The following is an 18,777-nucleotide window of genomic DNA, read 5'->3' on the forward strand; positions in this document are numbered from 1 at the left end:
ACATTCCTTTTCCTTTCCCTGCAGCATGGTATGGGATGTCCCAATACCTATAATGTCCTTCCTCCTCACCTCTGCATTTTAGACTTCCTCATTTCCTTCAAAGCTCATCTTGAGTGAGCTTCCCTGTTCCTAAACCCTCTAGCTAATAGTGTTCCCTTGTCAAAATTTGTATTTACTTTGCATAAATTCTGGACTTATAGATGTACATGCCATTTTCTCCAAAAGAAAGTAAGTTCCTAGAGGGCAAGATTTATCTTGATATTTTTGTTTTCCTATCCTCAGTCACCTGGTCCATTGCCTGGTGCATAGTGGATACAAGTCACTTAGCCTTTCTGGACCTCAATTTTATTATTTATAAGGCAGAGTTGACCTCTGAGAAGTCCCTTCCATCTCTAGGTCCAGTGAACCTTTGCTATGTTGAGTCTCCTTTCTGTTAGAGAGGGCTTCACTTCTATGACTATTCACTTAGGTGAACCCTTTTCACATCCAACTCTTACACTCTTCCAGAGATAGACAGCAGTTAACCTCACTTGGGTTCACAAAGCTTTAAAACGTTAAACGGTTATACTTACACAGCAAGGAAATAGACATGACTCACATCAAACTCATAGAAAAAACCCCTCATTCCTCTCCAGTTTGTCATTTGTACTTTCAGTACTGTCTTCACTCTCTTTCAGTGCTGCCCTTATTGGGGGAAGCTGGGGTCTCCCCAAGTCTGTGCTTCGTTACTTTTTCTCCAGCAGCTTTTTCCTTGACTCTCCTCACGAGTCTGCTTTACTTGGATGCCGCTATCCTCTAGTTTTATCTTTGAGGCACTGGGAAACTACTGAAGGTTTTTGAGTAGAAGAGTTGACATGGTCAGCCCTTTGTCGACAGGAAAGCTTCAAGAAACAATAAGACCAGTTAGGACACTATTATATATAATGTTAGCTAATAAGGTGCAAAGCACATTACCTCTGTTATCTAGGAACCTGAGATTGAGAAAGGTTAAGTAATTTGTCCAGAATTACACAACTAGGAGGCTTGTGAGGCAGGATTCAAGCTCAGGTCTTCCTGATTCCAAATGTAGTAGTTAAAGTGAGAGGTGATAAGGACTTGAAGTAAGGTGATAATAATGTAAGTAGGCAAGAGGTAGGCAGTGAGCATTTATGAAGGGTTTACTGTGTGCTAGGCACCATGCTAAGCATGGAAGATACAATCACAAGCAAAAAAAAAAAAAAAGGTAGTTCCTCAAGGAAGCTTCATTCTAATAGCACATAAGGGGGAGCTGCAAAGTCAGAGATGAGGGATGTAGTGGATAAGTCTAGAGAGTCAGAAGCACAGCTGGGAGGGGCTGGAAGCATGACCAGTCTCAGCCTGTGCCCAAAATGGAGTCTCCCAGATGGAACCTGCCAATGGAAGAATGGGACTGGGGTGTTTCTGGGTGAGAAAGCCCCATACACTGAAGGAAGTTCCAGGATAAGAAGGCAGTCCAGTCATGGTGGCAAAGTCCGGAAAGTCAGAAATACAGATGGGAGGAGAACAAAACAGAAAGAAGGAAACAGACATGGGAAGTATGTGTAGAGGGAGAATGTGTAGGGCTTAGCAACTGGTCTAATGGGTGAATCCTGTACATGGTAAAGTACTACTATCCTTTTTATTATTGTAATAATAGTAATAAGGCAATTTACTGTAATCAGTAATAATAATAAGTCAATTGATAAAACATTGAATCTACTTAAATTGGATGGCTGAACTTTGCTCATCTGATGACCTTGTAAATTTCCAAGCTTCATTTTTCTCATATGCACAATTTCGCATCATTCATTCAAAAACATTTATTGTCCTAGGTACTGTGGTAAGCACTAAGGACACAAGGAGAAAAACAGAACAATCCCTGCATTCAGGGAGCTTAAATTCTGTTGGAGAGAATGTTCAATCCTATTTTTTTTCCCCTTGAGAACCCCAGAAGTGCTGTTGTGAAATTTAGCAATGTAGCCTGCTCCAGCTTTAAAAGCATCATGGTGTTATGGGGGTTCTACCCTCTTCCCCATTAAAAAACTTGACCTAATGATTACTTTAAGCAGAAATTCTTCCATTTTAAACTTAGGTACTGAATTGTCATTATTATTTATAATACAATTCTCATATATTGGATAGACATGAAAAAACCAGACTATGTAACTCTGGAAAAAGATGTGTAAATTATTGTAGTTTTTCTTTCAGTGAAATAGCTTGTCTACACTGTTACCTATATAAATACAGAGATTTCATTGCTGTGACCTAGAGACATTTGAGCTGGTTTTCCTGAACTTTTTTACTTCATCAAGTCTCAATTGAGTCAACTCAAGACATTGATTTTTTTCCTTTAAAATCATTTAATCTGTTTTAATTTAGATTTCAATTACAGATGTCTCTGTTTTTCATTGTGTGTTAAGAATGTGTATCTCATTGGGTATAAATTATTATTATTAATACTAATCTTGTTTTCATTTTGTTCAGTGGGGTTTTCATGGAAATGGTCTTGGGACAAGACACTTTTCTGTAATTACTCTTTTACATCTAATATTCTATGGGATGTTCAGCAGGTGGATAATTGCTTTTTATAATTGAATAAATGTATTAGAATGTATATTCATCTTTTTATAAGCTCTCTGAAAGCATCCTCAGGAAAATTTTAGTAGCAGTATGTTAAGGATCAAATGTACCTTGTTCTTTTCCCATGGTGTTTTTTCTCATGGTTTTGATTTCTTGATTGGGTCCCTGTATTTTAAAAGCTTTTTGTTAATTGGCATAGTGAAATTAGTTAAAAGTTAAATTCTATGTCCTTTGCTTTTATGGATAAATGCTATGGCCAGGCAATTATGTCAACAATTTAGTCATGGATAATGGTTCAATCCTGGTAGTGTTTCTTGAAGACATTTTGCCATCTCTATTTGTAGTACGGAGATTTGTGGTCTGTCAAAGATACTGAGATCCTACTGTATAATTCTAGCCAACAGTTCACATTCTACTAAGCATTTGATAGGTGCTAAATTTCTGTTGCCTTTAGTGTTGTGTTGCATGTTCTAACATTTCTTTAAATAATGTGAATTCACTACTAAATCCAGGCTCCTTAAGGAAAGTTCTTCAGTAATTTCTAGTTCTAATTATATTTTCCTGCATCATAAACCCTCTGTTTCTATTATTAAATTTTTACAATAGCCATTTGTTCCTATCTTTGTCAATGTGCTTTTGGCTGAGCTCACGTTGGTGTCACCTTTAGAGGTTCTTTTGCTTCTGCTTTAGGATATTCATTGTTTGATGGACCCTTCTCTGGTGGTAAATGACTTTCAGTTACATGAGGAAAATTCATTGGCATGTATCTGTGAGAATAGTTTACTCTTTGCTGGTGTAGTAATATCTGCTTTTTCCAGAAATATTTTAGTAGGTTTTTGCCTTAACATGTGCTCTGAGAATGTCCATCATTCCTCTTCTTTATTAACGTTTTTTAAATTAAATTTTTTAATCAATGAAAGTCCTTCCTTTTCTTCCTCTTGCTTCCTCCTTACCCCCCATTGAAAAAGAAAAACCAAAACCCATTGCAAACTTGTATAGTCAAGCAAAACAAATTTCTGTGTCAAAAATATATTTATATATGAATTTACTCTCTGAGTCCTATCACCTCTGTATTAGGAGTTGGGTAGTGTTTTCAGCATGAGTCCTTTGGCGTGGTGGTTGGTCATTCCTTCCTCAGAGTTCCTAAATCTTTCAAAGTTGTTTGTCTTTAAAATATTGTGATTGCATAAATTGTTCTCCAGGTTCTGTTCTCTTCATTCTTCAGTTCTTATAGCTCTTCTGAGGTTTCTCTGAAACCCTTCCCTTCGTGATTTTTTTTATACAGCACAATACTGTTCTATCATATTCACATGGTATGACTTGTTCGGTCATTTCTCCGTTGAGGGACAGCTGGGTGGGATAAGTGATAGTGTTGCTGGGCCTGGAATCAGGAAAAACTGAGTCAGATCTGGTCTCAGACACTTAACTAGCTGTGACCCTAAGCAAGTCACCTAACCTTTGTCTGTCTCTCTTTCCTTAACTATAAAATGGGGATAATAATAGCATGTTTCGTAAGGTTATTGTGAGGAACAGATGAGGTGTTATTTGTAAAGTGCTTTGTATAGTTCCTGGCATATAATAGGTGCTTCCTTCCTTCCTCCCTCCCTTCCTCCTTCCCTTTCTTCCTTTCTTCTTTCTTTATTTTTCTCTCTCCCTTCCTCCTTCCCTTCCTTCCTTTTTATCTCTCCTCTCTCTTTCTTCCCCCTCACTTCTTCTTGTCCTCCCTCCCTTGTTTCCTCTTCTCTTTCCTTCCCTTTATCCTTTTCTCTCTTCCTCCTTTCCTTTCTTGTCTCCCTCTTTTTCTTCCCTCCTTCCCTCTATTTCCAACTCTTTTACTGTTGTTTAGTCGTTTCAGTCATGGCTGACTCTTTGTGACTCCATTTGGGGTTTTCTTGGCAAAGATACTGGAGTGGTTTGCCATTTCTTTCTCCAGCTCATTTTACAGATAAGGAACTGAGGTAGACACAGGGTTAAGTGACATGCCCAGGGTCACAAAGTAAGTGTCTAAGGCTAGATTTGAACTTAGGAAAGTGAGATTTCCGGACTTCAGGCCTGTTATTCTATCCACCACACTACCTACCTGCCCCTTCCAATTGTTTGTTATCACAAAAAAAAAAGAGTTACTATTAGCATGTTTGTAGATATGTGTGGGCTCCTTTACGTCTTTTCTCCATTTTCTTTGAGGATATGGACCTAGATAATGTTGGGTCAAAGAGTTTAACAACATTTGGAGCATAGTTCCAAATTGCTTTCCAAAAATTTGGCCCAATGACTGGACCAGTTTACAGTTCTACTAACAGTGCATTAGTGTATCTGTTTCCTATAGCTCCTCCAAAAATTGTCATTTTCTTTTTTTGACAATTTTGCCAATCTGATGTGTGTGAGATGAAACTTCAGTGTTGTTTTGATTTGTATTTCTTTAATTATTAGTGCTTTGAAACATTTTAAAATTTATATTTTTGATTTAGAGTATTTTTTTGCATGGGGTTATTTATAGCTTGGAGCCAACTGTGTGGTTCAGTGGATAGAGCACTAGACCTGGAGTGAGGAAAACCTGAGTTCAAATCCAGCCTCATGTTCACTAGCTATATGACCCTGGACAAGTCAATTAACCTGTCTTTGCTGGAGAATTCATTGGAGAAGGAAATGGCAAACCACTTCAGTATCTTTGACAAGAAAACTCCATATGGGATTAGAAAGAGTTGGACATGACTGAACAACTGAACCTTTGTATCCAGGGCTTCTTCCTCTGGAGACTACCTGTTCATAGACTTTGATCATTAATCAACTGAGGAATGCTTCTTATTATAAAATTGTATGTGTTCTCTATATATCTTAGATATGGGACCTTTATCAGAGGAACCTACTAGAAAAATCCCCCCCTATGATTTACCTGCTTCTCTTCTACTTTTAGCTGCATTGATTTTGTTTGTGCATTCACAGTTACGATTGTTGTGTATTTCCCTCTATTCTATTCTCATCCCTTTTTTTCCTCTTTGTATCCTGCCCTGTCTTTATAAAGAGTGATAGAAGAGTACTGTGCTCAGCACCAGTGTTCTAGGTTTGTAGTCTACTTCTGTTCCTCTGTCTTTTCTTTCCTTCATCTAGTGCCCAAACACAGGTTCTTATCCTTTCTTTTCCTTTAACTCCATCTGTAAGACTGATCCTCCTTTGATGGATTCTGTTTTATTTAGCACTAATTCTTCCCTTAACTTACTCCCCTTCTTATTCCTTCTTCTCCCCTTTCTTTCCTGTTTCCCTATTGAGTGAAATATATTTCTGTACCCTGTGTATGTGGGTATGTATTTTCCCTCCCTTTACCAATTCACCTGTTTACCCCCCTTCCTGTTTGTTTATATAGTTTTCTAACATTCTACCTTTCTTCACACTGATTACATCAGATAAATTTCCCCATCCTTCCTGTACCCCTTTCCTTCCCAGTGTATTCCTCTTCTTTTTTTTTTCCTTCTTTCAATCTCTTCAAAACACATCTTCTCCCATGCCCTCTGCACAATTAGATCCCGTCTGTGACTCTTGATGATAACAGAGTTGTGAGGAAACACATATATCATCACCTCTTTTAGAATGTGAACCATTGATCCTTGTTTACCCCCTTAGGATCGTTTATGTTTATCTTTTTATCTTTCTCTTGACTTTGGGGTTTGTATTTCAGAGTTTATCATCTGGAATTCTTGGAAGTCCTTTCATTAAAAATCTTTTATTTCTCCTATAGGATGATGCTCAATTTTAATGTTTTTCTTATTTGTAAAACTCTATCTTTTGCCTTGTGGAATATTTTATTTCCAGCTCTCCACCCTTTTGTAGTTATGACTCCTAAATCTTGTGTGATTCTGACAATTCCTCCTTGGTAGTTGAAAAAAGCTTGCACTATTCTCCCCACCCCCCTACTAAATTTAGAAGCTCTGCATATTGGATATGACATTCCTTGGAGTGTTCATTTAAGAGTTTATTTAAGGAGGTGATTGGTAGATTCTTTCTCGTTTGATTTTGTCCTTTGATTCTAAGAGGTCTGGACAGTTTTCTTTTAAGATTTCTTGAAATATTATATCTGTACTCTCTGTTTTTCTCCATCACTGCTTTCACATAGTCTCAAATTTTCAAATGATCTATTCATGGTCTGTTTTCCAGGACAGTTGTTTTTATTATGAGAGTAACTTAAAGGTCTGGGAGCCATGTTGAGGTTTGGGGTGCTTGGGACCTCAAAATACTGGCACACTGGGTCCTGCTGAATGAATTCGAGTTGACTTCTTCCAGTCAAAGTAAAACACAGTTATTTAAAGGTTCACCATATTGGGTTGACTCTTAAGGAGCCCAAGCATTTGTAATACTTGTATTAACAAGTGGGCCAGACAGAATCTCAGCTAGACAGAGTCAGAACTGGATTGAATCTGAGCACCTTCATGGAGGCAAGATGGAATTTTTATACAGAAAGTCCATGGGAAAGATCTAGAGGTGGTCTGGTAGTCTGGGAGGAGGGTTTAGGGAGGATCTTGATGAGACTGGGGTAGCTAGTAATGCAATCAAAGGTGGGAAACAGCTGGAGGCAATTGGGAGGTATCAGACAATGCAGGGCTTGGGTGGGAAGCAGTTGGGGCAATCAAGAGGTAACCAACAATGGAGGGCCCAGCTAGGCCAGGGGTAACAGATTTGAGTATGAAAGGCCAGATTAAGTGGGAAGATTCAAGGGAAGTTCGAGGAGGTTCCCCAAGTCTGTACCCCATCATTCTGACTTTGCTTTAATATTTCTTATTGCCTCATGAAGTAATTAACTTCTGTTTGGTGCATTCCAATTGCTTGAGCAAAGTCTTGTACCCTTTACACCTAGCTATTAATTTGCTTTCCAGTTTTTTCTCCTATAATTTTTGCTTCTTTTCCAGTTTTTCCTGTAGCATTCTTGGTTCATTTATAAAACCATTTTAACTTTAAAAACCTCCAAACAACCTTGCCTTATAATTTCCATGAATTTTAGTTGAACTTGTGTTTAAGCTGTATTTTTCTTTGAGGCTTTGACTTAAAAATACTTTGAAGTCATTCTTTTCTATGTTTCTGTCTTGATCTCCCTTGCCATTATAATGACTCTTTGCCCCATTGTCATTATAATGGTTCGTTGTGGTGGGATGCCTTTTCTTTTTGGTGGGGGTGTGGTGGGGGAAGTTCATTCTGCAGCCTGTTTCCTGATTTCAGATTTGGTATTGGGTTTGAGTTGTGCACACTTCTGTAGGGAGGATCTGGGTCGGTTCTGTTGCAGTTTTCTTAAGGTATTGAGAGTTGTTTTATTCCAGGTTGTGAGGGACAGCTCAAGCTAGGCACCTTCAGTTCTCCCAAAGTTGTATGATCCAGAGCGAAGTCTGATTGCTTCCCTCCTGGTCTCAGCTGAGCCTGTCCTTAACTGGAGTTCTGTAGCCCACTCTTGGATTCAGCCATCAGTTAGCTGGAAAACTCTGATGGTTCAAAGTGCTATCACTGGTGGCTCCCCTTTGGTCTGGAATTTCTGCCTTGGTCATTCAGCTGCAGGCTTCAGACTGGGTTAGAGGGTGGAATTGAGAAGCCACTCCTCTTCTGGAGTCAGAGCCACATGGCTACCGCTTGCTTCTTGTTGGAAATATTCCAAAGGCAGAAATTTTAAACAAGAGTTTAAACAGAAACGATTCTGGAGAAGTGGACGCCCTGTGCCAATATGCACAAGCAGGAGCGAGAGTGCATTGAGACAGAGGCCCAAGTCAGCTTACACAGGTTTCTTGATCAAGATTCCTCCCTTCCTTATCAGTATTGGTCCCAATCCTTCTGGGCTACAGTCTCCTCCTGGTATATTATACTCTTGGTATATTACCCCTCCTGGTCAGATGATGTATGTTCACTTAATGATGCCCTAATTCTATGCAGGGTGTGCAAGGTAGTAGGCATGAAGTTCATTAAGCATGCTCAGTACCAAAAGGTCACTGAGGAGGCATTAACCCCTGCTGGTTTGAGTCAGTTTGCCTAGGGCACCTGAGTTTGAGATTTCTGAGCCCTCTCCATTCACTGCTGATTGGTCAGGATCCTATCTTATCTGAACAATTTCTCTTAGTCACAAGGCGATGGTTCTATGGCTCCAACTATGTGGAAATTTAGCTATTTCATATCTCTTACACTTCTGAACTTACTCTTTGCTTAGTACACAATGTAGTGCTAGCTTTCAATGCTTCCCAGAATGTTCTGACCTAGAGCAAGAGTGAAACTTCTCAGGCTGGACTTGTATTCCTAGACCCAAGATGCCTCAGTCTGCCCCAGACTTGTGACTTTGGACTGGGAAGTGAAGGATAGAGCTGCCTGTGACATCTGTTATTGTATTCTGCTCAAGATCTGTTTCCTTTCTGTGGATTTGGGGCTTCTTGTCTCAGGACATAGCTTCAGTTCTTTCTCAGACCCTGCACTCCATTCAGGTATTCCTGGCAAAACCTAGTGTCTGCAGACCTCACATGTCTGCTTCTTTATACTGATCAAGGATGGAAAGATGATCTAGTATGATATTTCCTTTGGATTTCTCAGTTAGAACTTACTCTGAAGCATTTTCTAGCCTTTATAAGGGGGAGGTTTGAGGGAGAGAATTCAACTGTATGCTTTCTAACTCTTTTACTCTCTGCAGCTGAAAATGCTTCACCTTTTCAACAGTGATTTGAATAAGGTCATAGATAACATTGTTGTAGAATTTGCAGGTGACACAGAGGTGGGAGTTATATCTACCACTATGTATGACAGAATCTAGGATAATATCAGATATTGGCAGAGTGGAAATTTGGGCTAATTTAAAAAAAAATGAAATTTAATACTGATAATCAGTATAAAACCAAGAAGTTGACTTCAAAAGTAAAGGTCAGGGTAGGTATGGTTTGTCTGAACAAAAAGACTTGGGAATTTTAATGGATTGGAAGATCGATCCATCAGTAGTATGATATGGAAGTCAAAAAATGCTATGAGGTTCTTAGGCTGCATTAGAAGAGCCACAACTTCTAAGAGTATGGAAGTAGGCCAGCTCTACTCTACCTAGCTCAGTTTGTGTTCTGGTCTGGGTGCAACATATTAGGATGGGTGTTAACAAGTTGGAATGCATGTAGAAGAGAGCAACCCGAACGTCAAAGGGCCTTGAGTCACTGCCATGTAGACTCAGATTGTGAAGGAACTGTGGATCGTTAGCCTGGAGAACAGAAATCTCAGAGGAGGCATGAAAACTGTGTTCAAGTACTTAGAAAGATGTCATGTAGAAGAAGTATTGGATTTATTCTGTTTGACCCCAGAGGACAGAATCCAGAGCCATGGACAGTCATGTAAAGAGGCAAATTTAGGCTTAAAGTAAGGAAAAACTTCCTTATAATTAGGGTTGCCTAGAGGAATAAGCTATCTTGAAAGATTATAGTTTTCCCTTCACTGGAGACTCTTTAAACAAAGGGTAGATGACTGCTTGGGTGTGCTGTAAATGAGGATTCTTTTTTTGGTATAGGTCAGGTTGGATATGCCACTGAAGTGCCTTCCAAATGTGAAATTTTCTGATTCTGTGACTGTTTATGCAGGACTTTGGAACCACCATGTTGATTTAATTTATGGGTCAGTTAATTTATTTTTTCTTCCCTTGATTTACTCATGAATCAGACAGATTTTTAGGTCCAGGACTGTTAATCAGGAGACCTCCACTTTACCAGTTAGTTCAGTGGTAGAAAAATCATCTGTACTCTGCATTTACTTAAGATCTGTCAAACATACTATTTATTCATGTACAAGCACTGTGCTTAGAGAGACATTTTTGATTGACAGTTTCTTCCTGCTAATCCCAAAACCTTCTGACTCAGGCAATTTCCACTTCACATTTTATTGTAGTTGTGAAACAAAAAGATGATTTTCTTTCAGCAAAGTAAAACAAATACAAAGTTCAGTTAAAGGTTTTGATTTACCAAGTAGAATAGTACTAATGTTAATGAGGACACACTCTTGAAAGGAAGATTGATCTTCCAAGAAAACTGTGACATCTCCCTCCTTTTCTTGGTTTGGTTGATTGTAAGCAATAGTCACTTTTTCTCTCTTCTTTAATTCTTTTTTTATTTCAACTTAACACCCACGACAAGCATGACATTTAAGGATACAAATGTAGCATATGTTTTCATATGACTATCCTTATTCTCTCTCACACTGATAAGTTAAGTCCCCCAAACCTGGCCCCTATATCCCCTCAGGGTTGCTAATAGGCTCTTTGCTTCCTACCATGATTGTCAGTTGACATCAATTAGACAGCCAGAGTTAATTAGCTTCCAGAAAGAATGTCTGCTATGATAGTATAGTTGGTGCAAAACAACCCCCTCAAAATCTATGATACCCTCTTCCACCAGTACATAGAGTCCAGGGGAAAGTGAACCCAAAATTATAGAGCACATGTGACAAACAAATAACTCGCAATTCCTGGAAGTCCTTTAACTGCAGTCTCCATGATGTTCCTCTTAGGTTTAGTACAGGTTTTTTGGAGAGAGTGGGGGTGGTAAGGACTGGGCTGTTTGTAGAGTCATAAATCTCTGTCTAATTTGTCCTTGGTTCCTAATGCAGTGGCCACTAGGACATGGATGGGAACATGGGAAGTACAGAATCCTCCAGATCCTATGAAGTTCACAAGGTCCTCTAGCTAATATAGGAGAGAGGAGGCTGAGGCCAGAGAGCTTCCTCTGCTCCCAAGAATTTCCTTCTGCGGGGGCAGGGGTTTAACTTGAATGCTGTCTCCTGTTCCCTTGAACTTCTGTGCAGTGTCATCACAATTGATCCAGGATGTATTTGTACTAGTCTTTGGTATGGATATATTCTCACTTGGATAAGGAACAAGGACTTAGCATTGTATCATTTACTTTAAGTGGGGTAGAATAGTTAATTGTTTATGTTGACTTCCACTATTAGACAAAGAATAAAAAAGAGGGTTTTTTTTTTGAATGGGAGCATAGTTGTTTATTTTATAAACTATGAAGCCGTGAGAAAGGAAGAGCACACTTAGGACCTAGAAGGAGGCTCCTTCCTCCCCAAACTCAGTTTCCTGACAAACTGGTATTAGAGGCCAACAAATAGACAACACAGCTTAGGGGTGTGTGGAAGGGGAACTTTGTTTGCTTTGATGTGGTGGATAATGTCGTGTATAGATTTTGGAAGTGGTATCCTGGCCTCTGATGTCTGGGGATGCATATTTTCATTGTCCATTAATGTCAGGACAGCATTATGGATCGAACTTCAGATGGTCCAGCGTCATGCAACTGGCTGAAAGGATGGTCATAGGGTTAGCAGTGTCCTTATTGGTGATGCTTCTGTGTTTTGGGTTGGCATCTCAAAAACTGCATATACGTGTCCATAATTTGCCCCAGCCACAAGACCTCGACCCCCAATTAGCCCAGCACAGACATTATTGATGATGCTGCCATAAAGATTGGGTATCACCTGACATCAAACTGCTGGGACTGAGATAGTACTTGCATTGTGGTGTTGTCCATGACCATACTCTCAAAAGTGGTGTTTGGATAGCCTGAAACCTCCTCCTTATAGCAATGGAAGAAGAGGCCATTTCCCAGTTGCATTTCACTGGCCTTGTACACAGTGATCACTTTCTTGGGCCCAGTTTCCTGGGCCACTTGTAAAACATGCTCACCAAAGTGCAGACACTTGGCCTTGCTGATCTTCAAGTTCTCCACTACACCTGACAATCTCTCATGTTCTAAGCTGCTATACTCTCTGTGTTCTCACTAACAATGAGGATGTCTATGTCTTTGTGGTGAGTCACTATGCTGGGCACTTTTACAGTGGGTAACATTGGCATAGAGGCTTAAGCTAATGTGAAGAATGTTGTGTTGTTACTGGACTTATAGGATAGTGATAGATTGTTTTTGGTTTTGATGTTTCTAAATGGTTGCATTGGATGGCCATGATGACATTGCCAATGCCTTTCTCTTCAACATTAGAGCTCACCTGAACCTCTTCAAAATCCACAGGCACGTAGGCATGTCTGAACACACTTGACATGTGGCATGAGCTCAAACCCAATGCCATCACCAGGAATCAGTGTGTTGGCCTCCATACTTGGCAGACAGAGGCTCCAGATGGTTGCTAATGGCCCTTAGCTTTAAGATGCTGCTAGCTGCCATTACCACCATAGTTGCTATAGCTGAAAGTGATCCCTGGTGCTCTGACTCTCCTGGGCACAGGCTGCTGTCCCATTGATGATTCTGATGTGGTAGATAATGCCCTACTTAGCTTTTCTTGATTTGGTTCATGTTAAACTAAGGAATGTATCCTCTCTTAAATTTCTTTTTTAAGCAGAGGATATTTCCTCTGTTAAACTAATCATTTCTCCATTATTATTGGAGAAATCATTATCATTTCTTCATTCTGACTGGTGGGGGGATGGAGAGGGATGCACACCCAAATACACACACACACACACACACACACACACACACACACACACACACACACACACACACACACATGCTTCCTTATGGTCCACAATTCAAGAGAATCATGGAGGTTAAGATTATCAGACACTATTCAAACATCACTTCCTAATTTTTATAACCCAACAGAAGCTTTCATACTATGTGCTTCCACAGCTGCATGAGCTTTAGGGAATCCTTTGTCCTTTCTGGGCCTCACTTTCCTCATTTTTTTGATAGACATTATAGTCCCTGTCCTGTCTACTTCACAGGAGTGTTTTAAGTAGCACCTAAATCAGTGAAAATATAAGCCCTTAAGAATTCCTGGTTAAGTACACTCAGAACTTGTTGAGTGGCAGGCCAAAAGAGTCATTACTGGTTCTTTGTCAACAGTGAAAGATGTCTCTGGTAGAGTGACCCAAAACATTGCTCTGAAAGCATTCAACAGGATGCATAAGGGTCTTAAGTTCATGCCATTTGAGAATCAAAGGAACAAGGCACTTAGAAAATAGAAAACATAGAAGATTATAATGTTTTAATTTTGATATTTGAAGAACTGTTAAATTGGGAGACACTAGAATCATATAGGTAGGATTTAGGCTTCATATAAGGAAACACTTCCTAAAAGAGGTATCCTAAATGGAATGTGCTGTCTTGGTAATTGATAAGAACCTCATTTAAGTTCTTCAAACAAAGACTGGGTGACCACTTGCTAGGAATATTAAAAGGGAATTCATGTTCAGTTGGAGGTTGGTTTATGTCCTGTGGGGTACTTTCTGACTCTTAAGAGTCAGTGATCTCTAATAGAATATTTTCTCATTTTTATGATTTTTTAAAATTTTACTCCTAATTTTATGAATAATTTTTTAGTCACCTTATGGGTTTGAAAGAGTTCTTTTGCTCATATTTTCCTTATTGATTACTAATTTTATTTCATTAAGGTCTGTAACAAATACTTAGGATTTTGCATTTTTAATTTTTTTAATGTCTTAGAGCACAAGTTGCTCTTAGTTGCAAAAGTTCCCTACATGTTTGAAAAATTAATAAATGTTTATTTCAATTTAGGTTTCTCAATGTGTTTTTCAGTTTAGTTTTTTTTTTATAACATCTATTCAAGTCTTTCATTTCCTTATTTATATCTTTCTGTTCAATTAAGGGCGTTATACTATGAACTCCAAAGTAACTTTTGCTAATTTGTATAGATAGACTGGAAGAAAAATAGTATGCGCTTAGTAAGAAAAGATTGCATGTGTTAAAAATTCAGTAAAGCTCTGAATATAAGTGAGAAATTTGGGGAACTTGTTGAGATTTTTAATTAAATTTTCCAAATAAATTTATAAAGCCCCCACAAAAATTCCCCATCTGGTATATTTGGTAAACTCACTATGTGTTGGAATTGTATTTTATTGTCACCATTTAAGTTTTATAAAATCTTTGGAAATGGCCCTCAATTATCTCTTCATTATCTTCTGCATATTTTGGATAGTTGTGATTCCGCCTGATGACCATGAGAAACACTGCTATTCTTTGTAACCCTTTTCTTTTCTCCTTCCCTTCCCTTTTGTTATTATTTTTTTTTAGAGTTTATGCTATGAAATGAAAGATGAAAATCGAGCTTTCCTACTTCCCAGTCAGGTATGATCTTTGATCTTTGTTATCTCAAGTTAGTTGAAAGTTACTCTTAAATCCTTGGGCTTACTGAATGGATAGATGACACAGTGAGTATTATATTTTCATGTGTATATAAAAACCTTTCATAGGGATGAAAAAAAATGCAAAACCATCGAAATATTCTTTGTGTTGTGTGTGTGTATGTGTGTGCTTGCATGCGTATGAAGTATTCCCAAAGTCTTACTGCAGTTTTAAATTTTAATATCTAGAGTAGAGAACTGAAAACTTAAGTACTGCTGTCTTAGTATTAACTGTTCAGAAGAGTTGGCCATTTGAGAATTCAAATGCAACATGTTAAACCTAGGGTTTACTGCCACTGAGACTTCCTTAAGCCTTTTTGCCCTGCATCAATGATCTAGGACCAAGTTAGCTCTGACTAGATCTTACATAAAGAGACCAAAAGCATTGGGATTACTAGTTGTCAATAAACATTTATTAAGCTCTTACCATGTGCTAGGCACTCTACTCTGTTAAACACTGACAATAAAAGGCAAAAGACCCAGTCACTACCCTTGAGTAGCTCACAATTTAACGGGAGAGGGAGAGACAGCATGCAAATAACTATGAACTAACAAGGCATATATAGGGTAAATAGCATGTATTCAATAGAGAAGATGCACTAGAATTAAGAGGAATTGGGAAAGACTTCCTCTAGAAAGTGGGACTTCAGCTGGGACTTGAAGGAAGCCAGGGAATCTAGGAAGCAGAGATGAGGAGAGGAAGAATCGTAGGCATGAGGGAAAGACAGTTAAAATGCCCAGACTCAGCAGGTAGAATGTCTTATTCTAGGATGAGTAAGGAGGTCAATGTTATGGGATCAAAGAGTACATTGGGGGTGAGGTATAAGAAGAATGAAGATTAGAAAGGCATGTGTTTGTGACTTGGTTATGAAAAAATTTGAACATCAAATAAAGGGCTTTGTATTTTACCCTGGAGGCAGCAAGGAGCTACTGGAATTTATTGAGTAGGGGTGACTTGTTCAGACTTGAAATTTATAAAAATCACTTTGGTGGCTGAGTGGGGGCATCAACAGGAATGACAAAGACTTTTGGCAGGCAGATCAACCAGCAGGCTATTGCAATAGTTTAGGTTGTTGAGTAGGAAATGTACCAGGGTAGTAGAAGAATCAGAGGAGAGAAGTGGGTGAATTTGGGAGCTGTTACAAAGATGAAACAACAGATTGTATATAAGGGGTAAGAGGGTAAGAATTTGAGCATGATCCCTAGGTTTTGAACCTGGAAGATTAGGAGGATAGTGGTGCCTTTGAGAGTAATAGGGAAGAGATTATGAAAGGGGTCATGGAAGGCAAAGATAATGAATTCAGTTGATTTTAAGATATTTACAGGACATCTAGGTTGAGATGTCTAATAGGAATTTGTAGATATGAGACGAGATCAGCAGAAGGGTATAGTACATAAATAAATTTGAGAATCATTAGCACAGAGATGACAATTGAATCTATAGGAGCTGATGAGATCACCAAGTGAAACAGTTTAGAGGGAGAAGAGGGCCCTGGACATAACAGCTAGTAGGCATGACCTGGATGAAAATCTAGCAAAGGAGACCAAGAAGAAGTAGTCACATAGATATGAGGAGAGCCTGGAGAGAATATTGTCAAAAAACCTAGAAAGAAGAGAATATCAAGGAAAAGAGTGTGATTGACAGTGTCAAAGACTGCAGAGAGATCAAGGAGCATGAGGGAATCAAGGAGGGAATGAGAAAAAACCACTAGATGTAGCCATTGATATTGTTAGTAACCTTGGAGGAAGCGGTGTTGGTTAAATGATGATGTTGGAAGCCACACTGTAGAGAATTAAGGGGAGAGTGAGAGGAGAGGAAATAGAGGCACCTATTTTAGACAGCCTTCTCAAGTTTAGCTGCAAAATGGAGGAGAGATATGGGATGATAGTTACTGAAATGGATAAATAAAGTAAGAACTTTTTGATAATGAACTTGTTTTTTGAGACATGAAAATGTTTATATTAGTGAGGAAGCAGCATTGTAACAAGGAGAGATTGAAGATAAGTGAGAGTGATGATGACAGGTCAGTGCCCTGTAGAAGGATTGGGATGGAATTACTTGTGCCTGTAGAGGGCTTAACCTTCAGAAGAAGAAAGCCCACCTCATCATGTGAGACAGGTGAAGGAGAAGATGTGGCAGAGAGCAGCAGGGTAATAGGAAATGAGGAGGAGGGGAGAAAAGGGAGCTCTTGGCTAATGGCCTTAATTTGATTTAATTTTTTTTTGAAAAATATGAGACAAGGTTCTCAGCTGAGAGGGTAAAATAAGGAAGAGCCATGGGAGGTTGGGATAAAAAATTTGGAAGATCTGCTTTGGTTTGTGAGAGTAAGAAATAGAGAGGATTTCAGGATAACACTTAGGTTTTGCATTGGGGAGACTGGAAGAATGATGATGCACTCCACAGTATTAGGGAAATTTTGAAGAGGCAAAGATACTGAGTTCTGATTTGGACATGTTGAGTTTGGGCTTTCTATTAGACTTCTATTTTGAGGTATCTAACCTGCAGTTGAAGATGCCAGATAGGAGTTCAGGAGACAAATTAGAGATAATACATAAATCTAAGAATCATCCATATAAAGTAAAGCTGGGAGAAAGAGTAAATAAAAAAAAAATTCCCATGGAATATGGAGCCAAAGATGCTAAAGACAGGAACCTAGAAGAAACCTAGCTCTACAACACCCACAAGCAGTGACTCAAATGCAAAGACTTTGGCAGCAAAGACAATTAAAATTCCTGGGAGTAATGAAGCAGAATTTTGAAAACTGTATTACAATGAAATGTGATAGAGAAAATTCAAAAACAAATGGTAGCTCTAGAGAAAAGACTCGGAAGAAGAATTAATACCTTAGTATAAGAGATACAAAGTCAAATAATAGATTCCCTGAAAACTGATATGAACTAAACAAAGAAGTTAATGAATATAATAAGTTATAATAAAAATTGGTATGAACTAAATAAAGGAGTTAATGAATATAATAAGTTATAATAATAATAATAAAGTTAACAAATATAAAAAAAATCAAAAGACTTAAGATATAGAGGAAAATGTAAGGTATTTACTATGAAAAACCAACTGATCTAGAAAACATGTCAGAGAAAAAATATAAAAAACATTGGACTGCCTGAAAGTTACAACAACAAAAAAAGAATCTTGTTATTTCAAGAAATCATGAAAGAAAATTGCTCAAATATATATTAGAATCATATGATAAAGTAATAACAGCAATCTTATGAAAGCAACTCCAAAATGAGAATGCTCAAGAATTTCAGAGTCAAAATCCAGAGCTTTTGGGTCAAAGAAAAATCATTGCAAGGAACCTACCTGCTCCACATTAAAAAAAAAGTTTAAATACTGAAAAATTCTAGTTAGCATCACAGAAGACTTGGCAGATACCCGTATAAGAGAGTAGACCTTGGAATTCAATGTTACCAAAGAATTAGGCTCACAACTGATAATTTACCAGGAAAACAGTTATTGTTGTTGTTATTGTGTTTGTCCTTCATTCTTGAAGAGGATCATGAGATCAAGATGATGATATGACTTGCAGCTGACTTCGATTTGAGGGAGGGAGGGCTGTGCAAGGTCACCAACCTCACTTTCTTCTCCTGAGCCATCTGGATCCAGTGACCAGATATTCATCAGGATGACTGGAGATGGCCTAGGATGCAATGGGAGACCCAGGCCCTTTTGAGGGTAAAGGGGGAAAGATAGGAGGAGATAGTGTCCCGTGGGAAATTAGTAATTAGGCCAGCTAGAACACAGTATGTGAAGGAGTGTAAAGTAAAAAGACTGGATAGTAAAAGGGGCTAGATTATAAAAAGCTTTAAATGCCAAACAGAGGTCTTCATGTTTGATGCTAGAGCAAACAGGAAGAGACTCTACTGAGTAGTGGGATCTGACTGGGGCTCAAATCATGAGCTTCTTAAGGCAAAATTCAGACCTAAACTGAAGAAAGTAGGGAAAACCATCACATCATATATGTATGACCTATATAACATCTGTTGTGAATATGAAGTGGAGGTGATGAATAATAGATTTAAGGTATTAGATCTGGTAGATA

General features: G+C 38.5%; 1 protein-coding gene and 1 pseudogene across 4 annotated transcripts in view; one reads left to right on the forward strand and one right to left on the reverse strand.

The window, feature by feature from the left end:
- Positions 1–18,777, forward strand: part of TIAM1 (TIAM Rac1 associated GEF 1) — a 320,249-nt gene that overhangs the window by 56,765 nt on the left and 244,707 nt on the right. For all 4 annotated transcript variants that reach the window (XM_072615007.1, XM_072615015.1, XM_072615013.1 and 1 more), the window contains exon 3: positions 14,607–14,660. The gene's annotated coding sequence lies outside the window, so the exon portion shown is untranslated. The remainder of the gene's footprint in view (positions 1–14,606; positions 14,661–18,777) is intronic.
- LOC140508008 (isocitrate dehydrogenase [NAD] subunit gamma, mitochondrial-like) lies at positions 11,740–13,497 on the reverse strand (annotated as a pseudogene).

The sequence above is a fragment of the Notamacropus eugenii genome, chromosome 5 (genome assembly GCF_028372415.1).
Source record: "Notamacropus eugenii isolate mMacEug1 chromosome 5, mMacEug1.pri_v2, whole genome shotgun sequence".
Taxonomy (NCBI): Eukaryota; Metazoa; Chordata; class Mammalia; order Diprotodontia; family Macropodidae; genus Notamacropus; species Notamacropus eugenii.